The 13701-nt window shown below is 40.1% G+C and overlaps 1 protein-coding gene across 1 annotated transcript in view; it reads right to left on the bottom strand.

Moving 5' to 3' along the window:
* Positions 1 to 13701, bottom strand: part of GUCY1A2 (guanylate cyclase 1 soluble subunit alpha 2) — a 376801-nt gene that overhangs the window by 100386 nt on the left and 262714 nt on the right. The window lies entirely within an intron of this gene.

The raw sequence follows: 13701 nt of genomic DNA, 5'->3' as shown, positions 1-13701 counted from the left end.
AGATCGTTTCTCTTATGTGACTTACAGAGCAGCGATATGGCTTCTCTCCAGCCTGCTTTTTGCTGCAGGCGTTTATTGGGCTTTTTTGAGGACATGTTTGGAGTCAGGCATGACATCTGAACTTGTGTAAAGGGGTATATATACACACACATGTATGTATATATACACATACGCATATATAAGTGTGAAAAGAGCAGAGCACTATGCTTGCGCTAATGAAATAATTAACAGGCATATGGCTCCGCTCCTATCACACCTATATGTGTGTATGTGTATAATACATATAAGTGTGTGTGTATATATACCCCTATACAGAAGTTCAGATGTTTTGCCTGCCTCCAAAGACCCAAAAATGCCCAAAAAATGCCTGCACCAAAAGAAAAACGCCCAGGTGTGTTATTGCAGGCGTTTTTTTTGGGCATTTTTTTGGGGTCTTTGGAGTCAGGCAAAACATCTGAACTTGTGTATAGGGGTATATATATACACACACACTTATATGTATTATACACATACACATATATAGGTGTGATAGGAGCGGAGCCATATGCCTGTTAATTATTTAATTAGCGCAAGCATAGTGTTCTGCTATTTTCACACCTATATATGTGTATGTGTATATATACATACATGTGTGTGTGTATATATACCCCTATACACAAGTTCAGATGTCATGCCTGACTCCAAAGACCCCAAAAAAATGCCCCAAAAAATCGCCTGCAATAACACACCTGGGCGTTTTTTTTTTGGCGCAGACGTTTTTTTGGGCATTTTTTTGGGGTCTTTGGAGGCAGGCAAAACATCTGAACTTCTGTATAGGGGTATATATACACACACACACTTATATGTATTATACACATACACATATATAGGTGTGATAGGAGCGGAGCCATATGCCTGTTAATTATTTCATTAGCGCAAGCATAGTGTTCTGCTCTTTTCACACCTATATATGTGTATGTGTATATATACATACATGTGTGTGTATATATACCCCTATACACAAGTTCAGATGTCATGCCTGACTCCAAAGACCCCAAAAAAATGCCCAAAAAACGCCTGCAATAACACACCTGGGCGTTTTTTTTTTGGCGCAGGTGATTTTTTTGGGCATTTTTTTGGGGTCTTTGGAGGCAGGCAAAACATCTGAACTTCTGTATAGGGGTATATACACACACACATGTATGTATATATACACCTACACATATATAGGTGTGAAAATAGCAGAACACTATGCTTGCGCTAATGAAATAATTAACAGGCATATGGCTCCGCTCCTATCACACCTATATATGTGTATGTGTATAAATACATATAAGTGTGTGTGTATATATACCCCTATACAGAAGTTCAGATGTTTTGCCTGCCTCCAAAGACCCCAAAAATGCCCAAAAAATGCCTGCGCCAAAAGAAAAACGGCCAGGTGTGTTATTGCAGGCGTTTTTTTTGGGCATTTTTTTGGGGTCTTTGGAGTCAGGCAAAACATCTGAACTTGTGTATAGGGGTATATATATACACACACACTTATATGTATTATACACATACACATATATAGGTGTGATAGGAGCGGAGCCATATGCCTGTTAATTATTTAATTAGCGCAAGCATAGTGTTTTGCTATTTTCACACCTATATATGTGTATGTGTATATATACATACATGTGTGTGTGTATATATACCCCTATACACAAGTTCAGATGTCATGCCTGACTCCAAAGACCCCAAAAAAATGCCCCAAAAAATCGCCTGCAATAACACACCTGGGCGTTTTTTTTTTGGCGCAGACGTTTTTTTGGGCATTTTTTTGGGGTCTTTGGAGGCAGGCAAAACATCTGAACTTCTGTATAGGGGTATATATACACACACACACTTATATGTATTATACACATACACATATATAGGTGTGATAGGAGCGGAGCCATATGCCTGTTAATTATTTCATTAGCGCAAGCATAGTGTTCTGCTCTTTTCACACCTATATATGTGTATGTGTATATATACATACATGTGTGTGTATATATACCCCTATACACAAGTTCAGATGTCATGCCTGACTCCAAAGACCCCAAAAAAATGCCCAAAAAACGCCTGCAATAACACACCTGGGCGTTTTTTTTTTGGCGCAGGTGATTTTTTTGGGCATTTTTTTGGGGTCTTTGGAGGCAGGCAAAACATCTGAACTTCTGTATAGGGGTATATATACACACACATGTATGTATATATACACCTACACATATATAGGTGTGAAAATAGCAGAACACTATGCTTGCGCTAATGAAATAATTAACAGGCATATGGCTCCGCTCCTATCACACCTATATATGTGTATGTGTATAAATACATATAAGTGTGTGTGTATATATACCCCTATACAGAAGTTCAGATGTTTTGCCTGCCTCCAAAGACCCCAAAAATGCCCAAAAAATGCCTGCGCCAAAAGAAAAACGGCCAGGTGTGTTATTGCAGGCGTTTTTTTTGGGCATTTTTTTGGGGTCTTTGGAGTCAGGCAAAACATCTGAACTTGTGTATAGGGGTATATATATACACACACACTTATATGTATTATACACATACACATATATAGGTGTGATAGGAGCGGAGCCATATGCCTGTTAATTATTTAATTAGCGCAAGCATAGTGTTCTGCTCTTTTCACACCTATATATGTGTATATATACATACATGTGTGTGTATATATACCCCTATACACAAGTTCAGATGTCATGCCTGACTCCAAAGACCCCAAAAAAATGCCCCATAAAAACGCCTGCAATAACACACCTGGGCGTTTTTTTTTTTGGCGCAGGCGTTTTTTTGGGCATTTTTTTGGGGTCTTTGGAGGCAGGCAAAACATCTGAACTTCTGTATAGGGGTATATATACACACACACTTATATGTATTACACACATACACATATATAGGTGTGATAGGAGTGGAGCCATATGCCTGTTAATTATTTCATTAGCGCAAGCATAGTGTTCTGCTCTTTTCACACCTATATATGTGTATGTGTATATATACATACATGTGTGTGTATATATACCCCTATACAGAAGTTCAGATGTCATGCCTGACTCCAAAGACCCGAAAAAAATGCCCAAAAAAACGCCTGCACCAAAAAAAAAACGCCCAGGTGTGTTATTGCAGGCGCTTTTTTGGGGTATTTTTTGTGGGTCTTTGGAGGCAGGCAAAACATCTGAATTTCTGTATAGGGGTATATATACACACACACTTTTATGTATATATACACATATACATATATAGGTGTGAAAGGAGAGAAGCCATATGGGTGTTAATTATTTAATTAGCGCAAGTATAGTGTTCTGCTACTTTCACACCTATATATGTGTATGTGTATATATACATATAAGTGTGTGTGTATATATATACCCCTACACAGAAGTTCTGATGTTATGCCTGCCTCCAATAACCCCCAAAAAATGCCCAAAAAACGCTTGCTACAAAACCGGCAAGGTGTGAAAATAGCAGAGCCATATCACTGTTCTATAAGTGACCTAATAGAAATGATCTTTTTTTTTCTGGTTCTGGACATGCTACAGAGCTGAAACTTCACAGGTACACTTTTTAGACCCCCCCCCCCCCCCAGACACTAAATCCAAAGAAATCTCTTTTTTTTTCAATACTTTTTTCAATAATTGGCTCTCTATCAAAAATGACAATTTTTAAGAACTTTTTTTTGTGTGATTAATAGTCTCTGGGGCATGACCCAGAACCCTAGGCACTTTTTAGGGGCATTTATTGGGTTTTAGGGCTTCAAAATGTTTTTTTTTTGATTACTGAAGTTCGGTTCCCATTGATTTCAATGGGGTTCTGAAATCCGGGCCGAACTTTCTGGAAGTTCTGGTGTTCTGGTTGAACCAAACTTTTTAAAAGTTCGATCATCCCTAGTCTTGGTATGCTGATGTCTTAAGAGTTCCCTTCACTGGAACTAAGGGGCCAAGCCCAACCCCTGAAAAAACAACCCCACATCATAATCCCCCCTCCACCAAATGATTAGGACCAGTGCACAAAGAAAGGTCCATAAAGACATGGATGGGCAAGTTTGGGGTGGATGAACTTGACTGGCCTGCACGGAGTCCTGATAGATATAACACCTTTGGGATGAATTAGCTCAGCTACTGCGAGCCAGGCCTTCCCTCCAACATTAGTGCCTGACCTCACAAATGCATATCTGGAAGAATGGTCAAACATTCCCATAGACACACTCCTAAACCTTGTGGACAGCCTTTCCAGAAGAGTTGAAGCTGTTATAGCTGCAAAGGTTAAGCCAACTCAATGTTGAATCCTACGGACTAAGACTGGGATGCCATTAAAGTTCATGTGCGTGTAAAGGCAGGCGTCCCAATACTTGTGGTAATATAGTGTATATCTTTAATAATAATCAATGGAGTTTAACTAACAAATTCAAGTGCAATGATGATCACTTTTTTTAAAGCTGCAGGTTAACTGGGAATTTTAGACTGGGAGCAGCACATAACACCCCAAATAGTAATCAAGTATTATTGGTCTTTTATTCAAATACCACAATTTAAACTTCTAAGTTATTAAGTTTCTTATAGTTAGGAAATGTTTCACTACCTCTGTCCCTTTTTCATTTTTCTGCAATTGCTTCCCTTAGTTCACAGTTCTTATTTTTACCTATACAAACCTATAAAAATGTACATATTGGCCCATCCTCTCTCCTAATAATTTACATCCATTGCCAGTAACTTCAGTCCCCCTGTAGTTTAACAACAAAGGGAAAACACTCTACGTTCTCTACCCACAGATCCAGTTGGACTAATAAAACCTTTGACGATGCTGCAACTTCAGCTCCTGTTTGCCCAAACCTATCCAAATCACTCAAAATAGTCGGCACCCAACAGGATCTCAGAACTGTATAAGCCTTTATTAATGTATAGCGTTAAAATCCATATTAATAGCTCTGCTTGTGCTTTTCAGCCAACATGGCCTTGGTCACATTGTTAACCCTTTAATTTATTTTACTGCCGTGATTATACTGTATATATCTAATTTCATGATTATAACTGAAAATAACTTTGCCATGGGGGGGGGGGGGGTCTGTGTTAAAAATGATCCACCTTGCCTGTCAAATTCGTTAGATGTCCCCACTGGCTCACAGCCGGGTCCCCACTGTGCATGTATGAGTCGCACAGCACTTTCTGAATGGAACCACAGCCTTCTGGGACCTGTGACATGTCCCATAATGTTGCGGGCAGGAGGCTGAACTTCCGCTCTTGTCGCCTATGCAATCCGACTAGAAGTGGAAGCGGGTACCTGTCCAAACTAGGTACCTGTTCCCTGAATTAAAACATTTTTTCCATTAATGGTGGGGGGGGGGGGGGGGGTAGAAAAATAAGTGGAAATTCTGATTTTAGGTGAAGCTCTGATCTAAAGAGTTGTCTTTTTGGAATTGCTCCAGTTCACTCAACAATATGTGGCAGGTTTAAGTCCCAGTTCACATTGAGAACTGCGAACCTTTGAGGGTTTCAATGTAAACTTAATGACACCCCCAGATCGGTTTGCAGATCGCAGTGGGAACTGTGAAATGGTTCAGGAATTGGATCGCATGGGTATGAACACCCATGCAATCTGATTCTCACTAGTGTGAACTGGCCCTAAATGCCGAAAGTGTTTAATAGAAATCTCCTGAATAAAAATTTCTCATAGCCCCAAGTTTGAATTAAAATTGAATCAATAAATGTACGCACTGAATCCATAGACTTGCTTGGAATTTACTTATCGTAGCAGGATCCAATTATCTTCATTGTGCATTTTGGCTGTTAAAGGAATCACTTTGTGAAAATGGTAACCAAAGATCTCCATTCTCCCTGCTAGAAAAATATATTCTACATTCTAAATGGAATTCTTTAAAACCAGCACTCTAGTGAAACCATTTATTCACACTGACACTAGAGCCCTGGGGCACAGCATTAACAAATATTCTTCCTGGCATTTCTGTGTTTCAGAGAAAATATGTCATTTTTAAAAGAGCCATTTTTTTTTTTTAACATTGCAATTCATTATTGAAGCATCCAAGACAGGCAGCACTGCTGCAAACGTATGTCGTCTCCTCTGCTGCAGACACTCCAGGTGCAAGTTTAAGGAGCCTGTCTCTGCTCACAATCCAAGGATGGAGGTATGGATAGGCCAAGCACCGGTGTCCACTCTTCTAAACACTTTTATTAAACAACTCACATCATGACAGCATGCAACATTTCCACACCCAGGGACTGCCCTTAACTGTTCTTAACGCATTTCACCAGCAATAGGTTTAATTGATTAAGCCTGTTGCTAGTGAAACGCATTAAAGCGGGGTGGTCTCTGGACAGGGAAATGTTGTCATGCTGTCATTGATTTAATAAAAGTGTTCTGAAGATTGGACACCGGTGTGCAGCCTATCTTTACCTGCATCCTACTATTCATTGGGCATTTCCAACAAGATAAAAAGCTTGTTATTAAAGTGATTGTAAATGATCACCTTGTGAAACAACCCATTCAGTTAATAATAGAAATGAAATGCAAAACAATTTTGAATAAATATTTAAAAAAAAACATTCTAAATACCTTTTTTGCTCCTTTTAAAAAGTGATCACATTTCCTCTGTTCTCAGCTTCATAAGAGCTAGGGGAGGAGAAGCAGCAGCACACTGAGCTTCCCAATGAATGGCTGTGCAGCGGGGGCATGTCAGTTTGTTCATTGGAGGAGAGTACACCGAGCTCCCAGCATTGCTAGAGAACTGATCACACTGTGCTCTCCTGCTTAGTGTGGTCAATTTTTAATAGGAAAGCAGAGAAACTGTCAGTAACACCAGGGTTTTCACATAAAGGAAGCAATACAAACAAATCAGGGTACTTTCTCATACAAGTACATGGTACAGCAGGCACATGTCAGGAATATAAAGTGTTGGGGTAACAAACACAGTGCCCATTTGTGCAATGCGGGAACACTGCGAATATGCAGCGTGATCCCGCATAGCATCCGCACCTCTGGCAGTTCACACTGCCATATGCGATATGCAGGGGGTGTCAATTAAAAGTTAACGACACCCCCAGTTGCGATTGCATATCGCAGCGCGATCTGCAAGTTCGCACAGAATCGGATCGCACTAGTGTGAACCACTATGCGATCCGATTCTGCTGCGGATAAAAAAAAAGCCTGATGAGCGAGTTTAGAGCGGATGCGGTGCGAATTCAGCCATACAAGCTCCGAATTACATGTGATCTCCGCGATCGAACCGGGGCTAAGACAGAACTCCAGGCAACTCATTGCTTACCTTCTACCCTTAGCTATTATTTTTCTGCTTTTTTTATTATTATTATTATTATAATTTCCTATTCATTCATTTTAAGATGTATTAAGTTTTTTATATTTTTTGCCTTTTTCTTTTTCTGTGTTGCATAAAAAAAATTACTCAAAACTGAAAATGAAAGCTTTTTTTTAGTTTGCAAAAACTTTGCTATGTCTTGTACCAAAAACGAATTTTAGTGCCCATATAAATTAGACAGATTATAGAATAAAATGTATACTTTTAATCTACAGTATCACTAAATATTTTTAAAGCTAACACAGGTCAAAGCAGAAAAAGAACATTTCTTTTTGGCTATAGATAGGGTAGAAACGTTTTTAATCTTTGCCAGAAATATTGACAAAATAAAGGCCTGTTTAACCTAGAAAAAACAATATATGTATTATTTATTCATCTTAAATTATGACAACATTATAGCCGAATAAAAAGACCCATATCAGAAATATAAAATGACTCAGGTCTGTAAGGGGTAAACAGGTGTGAGAGCTGAAGCAGTTAATTAAAGCCTCCAGGATTAATTAGGGCTCACACACAATGAGGGTTGTCCAGAATAAAGCCTGGTACACATCATAAGACTATCGGACGAATAATCCTCATTTTTTTTTTCTTTGCATGCTAGTCTCATATCAAAAATGAAGAGGTTAATGACCTTATGAAAATTCTCATACAACAGAAGTGATGTAATGTGTTGCATTGTATTGTAATGTATTCTTTCTTTACCGAGCATGCGTAGCCTTGCTCTTCCAATTTGTTTTTGGTAAATACTGAACTTATTAAACGAATATCGTACATTCTTGTATTGTACGAGAAAAATATTTGTGCTTGTCCCATCGGCTAATATTGGATTAACTGTCATGATCGGCTCTCGAAAGCTGTGTACCAACAATTAGATTTTCGTACGATCGCTTGATTTTCTGATCGTGTGTATTAGGCATAAAAAGACCAGCCACATTTTTGTGCCTGGGAGTCACAGGTGTTGCATACAGTCATATGTACAAATTAATGACGGGTTGGGGCTGTACGCTCATAAACGCAGATCGGAGAGTATACATGCATACAAGTACGGATGGAGGTCCTTGGACACAGACTGTCGGATCTTATAGGCATCAGGCAGTAACAGAAAGACTACTTTATGGTCAGTTCAGTTGTCTGATTAGATTCCTAAATAGCAGGTTACATGACACAAAGCAGGAGTTCCAATATATTTAAAAAAAAAAGAAGCTGATCTGGCACAAATAAAAAGCTCCTGCTTATGCAGTTCCCTGGATGAAGAAGCAGAGGGATCCTGCAGAGGTCATGTAGGGTTCTGTTCACAGCTTACAAGTATAATGAAACACGTGCACGTTTCTGTGCGTTGCCATGCGTCATGTGTAGGGTAGCCCTTTCATTTCAATGGGCCACCCTACATGCAAGAAATGCCGAAGTTTTTTTTCAAAATTGCGCCTCACCAAACTACGCAATCAGATGTGTGGGGTGCAATCTGCTAAAGAGCAGAATTTATGTGATTTGCGGAAAAGCATGCAATTTTGCGCTCATTCCCAACATGCATCAGATGTAAAAGTAGCCTTACATTTGACCCCATATATACATATACAATAATATAAAAATAAAATAAAAAGGCTATGAATTCTTTAAAACTTTTGTCAACATTAAAAGTGTATGAAAAGGAAATCCTACCATCATCTTCACTTAACCATGTTGGAGTGTGTCGGATACATTCCCCTCTCCCACCCTGGCCCCTGGCTTCTACTCTGTTCCCCCACCCTTTGTTACTTCCGCTATACAGGTCCCTCTCAAAAAATTAGCATATTGTGATAAAGTTCATTATTTTCTGTAATGTACTGATAAACATTAGACTTTCATATATTTTAGATTCATTACACACAACTGAAGTAGTGCAAGCCTTTTATTGTTTTAATATTGATGATTTTGGCATACAGCTCATGAAAAACCAAAATTCCTATCTCAAGAAATTAGCATATTTCATCCGACCAATAAAAAAAAAGTGTTTTTAATACAAAAAAAGTCAACCTTCAAATAATTATGTTCAGTTATGCACTCAATACTTGGTCGGGAATCCTTTTGCAGAAATGACTGCTTCAATGCGGCGTGGCATGGAGGCAATCAGCCTGCGGCACTGCTGAGGTGTTATGGAGGCCCAGGATGCTTCGATAGCGGCCTTGAGCTCATCCAGAGTGTTGGGTCTTGCGTCTCAACTTTCTCTTCACAACATCCCACAGATTCTCTATGGGGTTCAGGTCAGGAGAGTTGGCAGGCCAATTGAGCACAGTAATACCATGGTCAGTAATCCATTTACCAGTGGTTTTGGCACTGTGAGCAGGTGCCAGGTCGTGCTGAAAAATGAAATCTTCATCTCCATAAAGCTTTTCAGCAGATGGAAGCATGAAGTGCTCCAAAATCTCCTGATAGTTAGCTGCATTGACCCTGCCCTTGATAAAACACAGTGGACCAACACCAGCAGCTGACATGGCACCCCAGACCATCACTGACTGTGGGTACTTGACACTGGACTTCAGGCATTTTGGCATTTCCCTCTCCCCAGTCTTCTTCCAGACTCTGGCACCTTGATTTCCGAATGACATGCAAAATTTGCTTTCATTCGAAAAAGTACTTTGGACCACTGAGCAACAGTCCAGTGCTGCTTCTCTGTAGCCCAGGTCAGGCGCTTCTGCCGCTGTTTCTACTCCAGACTCAGTCCACTGCTTCCGCAGGTCCCCCAAGGTCTGGAATCGGTCCTTCTCCACAATCTTCCTCAGGGTCCGGTCACCTCTTCTCATTGTGCAGCGTTTTCTGCCACACTTTTTCCTTCCCACAGACTTCCCACTGAGGTGCCTTGATACAGCACTCTGGGAACAGCCTATTCGTTCAGAAATTTCTTTCTGTGTCTTACCCTCTTGCTTGAGGGTGTCAATGATGGCCTTCTGGACAGCAGTCAGGTCGGCAGTCTTACCCATGATTGCGGTTTTGAGTAATGAACCAGGCTGGGAGTTTTTAAAAGCCTCAGGAATCTTTTGCAGGTGTTTAGAGTTAATTAGTTGATTCAGATGATTAGGTTAATAGCTCGTTTAGAGAACCTTTTCATGATATGCTAATTTTTTGAGATGGGAATTTTGGGTTTTCATGAGCTGTATGCCAAAATCATCAATATTAAAACAATAAAAGGCTTGCACTACTTCAGTTGTGTGTAATGAATCTACAATATATGAAAGTCTAATGTTTATCAGTACATTACAGAAAATAATGAACTTTATCACAATATGCTAATTTTTTGAGAGGGACCTGTATACAGGTGCATCTCATAAAATTAGAATATCATCCAAATGTTTTTTTTTTTTTTTTCAGTAATTCAATTCAAAAAGTGAAAATCATATATTTTATATAGATGTGTTACCCACAGAGTAATATATTTTAAGCATTTCTTTATTTTAATTTTGATGAATATGGCTTACAGCTAGTGAAAACCCAAAATTTTGTATCTCAGAAAATTAGAATATTACATAAGACCAATAAAATAATAAAAAATAATTTTTAATACAGAAATGTTGGCATACTAAAACGTATGTCCATGTACAGTATAGTATGCACTCAATACTTGGTCTTTGCTCCTTTTGCATGAATTGCTGCATCAATGCAGCGTGGCATGGAGGTGATCAGCCTGTGGCACTGCTGAGGTGTTATGGAAGCCCAGGTTGCTTTGAAAGTGGCCTTCAGATCATTTGCATTGATGGGTCTGGCAATGTCGGCAGGTACCAAGTCCTGATGGAAAATTAAATCAGTATCTCTATTAAGCTGGTCAGCAGAGGGAGGCATGAAGTGCTCTAGAATTTCCTGGTAGAGGGCTGCGCTGACTTTGGGCTTGATAAAACACAGTGGACCAACACCAGGAGATGACATGGCTCCCCAAATCATCACAGACTGTGGAAAATGCTGCATTTAATTTGGAAATCAAAGTCCCAGAGTCTGGAGGAAGAGTGGAGAGGCACAGAATCCAAGTGTCATGAGGTCCAGTGTGAAGTTTCGGGTGATGATTTGGGGAGCCATCTCATGTGCCATCTCATCTGCTGGAAATTTTAGAGCACTTTGTGCTTCCCTCTGCTGACCAGCTTTATGGAGATGCTGATTTAATTTTCCAGCAGGACTTGGCACCTGCCCACACTAAATCCCATAGAGAATCTGTGGGGTATTGTCAAGAGGAAGATGAGAGACACCAGACCCAACAATGCAGATGAGCTGAAGGCTGCCATCAAAGCAACCTGGGCTTCCATAACACCTCAGTAGTGCCACAGGCTGATCGCCTCCATGCCACGTCGCATTGATGCAGCAATTCATGCAAAAGGAGCCCTGACCAAGTATTGATTGCATACTATACTGTACATGGACATACTTTTCAGTAAGCCAATATTTCTGTATTAAAAGAGCGAGATCTGTGTTCTTTGCAATTCTTCAAAAAAGGGGTAGGCAGGGTTGACACCACGTTCTTTGAAATTCAGAGCTGAAAATACACTGTGTTGTCATGTCAAAGAGAAAGATGGGAGCACACTCGATTTCTATCACATCATTTATTTATATGTACGTGCAGCATGCTGTTTAAAGAGAGAAAACATGGGGAAATATACCTGTATTGCAGAGATGTATACAATTTAGGTTTTTTATTTACCCTTAATCCTCTTGCAAAGTGACCTGTTAACAGAAATCACCATTTTAACCCATCTGGGACATTACCGTAGGCCTTCTGACATGGATGTTTTTTGTTTTTTTTTTGGTTGCCATTACTTAAGCCTAATACACATGGGCTGAATATCAGCCGGCATCAGCCAGTTCAATAGAAACTGGCCGACATTCAGCCTAAGTGTATGGCAGCCAGTCTGACAGATGGCGGCCATTCGGCTAGCTTCTGTTGAAGGCTCATGACTTGAAAAGGTCTGCTGATGGGCTTCCGATCAACGCTCTCAGCCATTGACCAGAGTGTCAGAACACAATAGAACATCAGAGAGACCGCTGTATTAACGTTGGATCCTTAGTACAGTGGCTCCAACCTGAGCTGTCAACTATTTTTCCGCTCAACCCGTTTAAACAAATAAAACCTGGTTAAACCCTGCTGAACAAAAACAAAAATAGTGCTGTGTATGAGAATTTAGGCTTGTAGAGTTTCTGAATTGACTGCCCTTGAGCGTAATGAACCTCTCCTAGTGATCCATTGTAACAATGTGGTTTTGTGGCCAGTTAACAAGTTAACCTGTTGATCCTCCCAGCCAAGTCCTGACCTTGCAACTTCCTTTGGTGGGTGACAATACTGTCCACCATCTCTGAAATGAGGTCATTGTTGTCACTATGACATTGGCTTTACCTATAAGCACTACAGCAGGATGCGCAAGGGGCGAGTCTAGCAGGGGGCAATACTACTTGCATTCTCACCATTGATAGACAAGCTTGTTGTTTGCCAATCATTAGCTGTCCATGCCTTGTACCAAACTATTTTTTTTCCTACTTGAAATCATTGGCTCTGTCTTATTAAGACATGCAACTCAATGTCTTTTTCACTGACATATTAAACAATTTTGGTCCATATTCTAAATCTTACATATGGAGACTAAAGAGGTACTGGGGGTTACGTTAAAGCGGAGTTCCGGCCACAGAATCGTTTTTTTTAAAAACACTTCCCAAAACAGTTATCCACCGCCCTTCATACATCAGCTAATCCGGTTTTATACATTTAAATAATAGATTGACAATCATTAAATCTTACTTTATAAAATGTTTGCAGAGCACCGCCCTCTTTTTGCTGGTCTCCCGAAGCCGCTGTGTGCAAATATATGCCCTGCTTCCCCTTTCTAGATGGAGGGGGCCGATGAATGCAGCGCGAAATCTCGCGCATGCCCTGTACTATGCGATCGGCATAGTATAGGGACGCCTATCATCGCGTTATTTCCTGTTTGCAAATAACGCGATGAGAGGAGCGGCCGGCTGCCTTCGTCACTGCGCATTGCATCCTGGGAGTGATGACTAATAACTCCCAGGACGCATTTCAGGACAGGAAGTGATGGCGCGGGCCCCGGCCGAGGAGGGAGGAAGTTGAAGGAAAGGTGAGTATATTTTCTTATGAAACAAGGTAAGTAAAAAAAAATGGGAATATCCAATTCTTTTACAGGTGACAATAAGGAAGTGGATGCCACAAAATCTAAAGTAACGATTTTGTGGCCGGAACTCCGCTAAATGTTACAAATGCTTTATTTTTTTTTTGCTGGAGATGGGTTTTAAGTGTCTGCATGCTGAGTAATGTAGTAATGTATAAGTGCATTTATCTCAATGAGATGGTAGTATTTCTCCCGACAATGTGTCTTCATCCCTTCCCA

Source organism: Pelophylax lessonae (assembly GCF_965119305.1).
Source record: "Pelophylax lessonae genome assembly, chromosome: 2".
Taxonomy (NCBI): domain Eukaryota; kingdom Metazoa; phylum Chordata; class Amphibia; order Anura; family Ranidae; genus Pelophylax; species Pelophylax lessonae.
The sequence above is the reverse complement of the archived record's forward strand: the minus strand, read 5'-3'. Positions and strand labels throughout refer to the sequence as shown.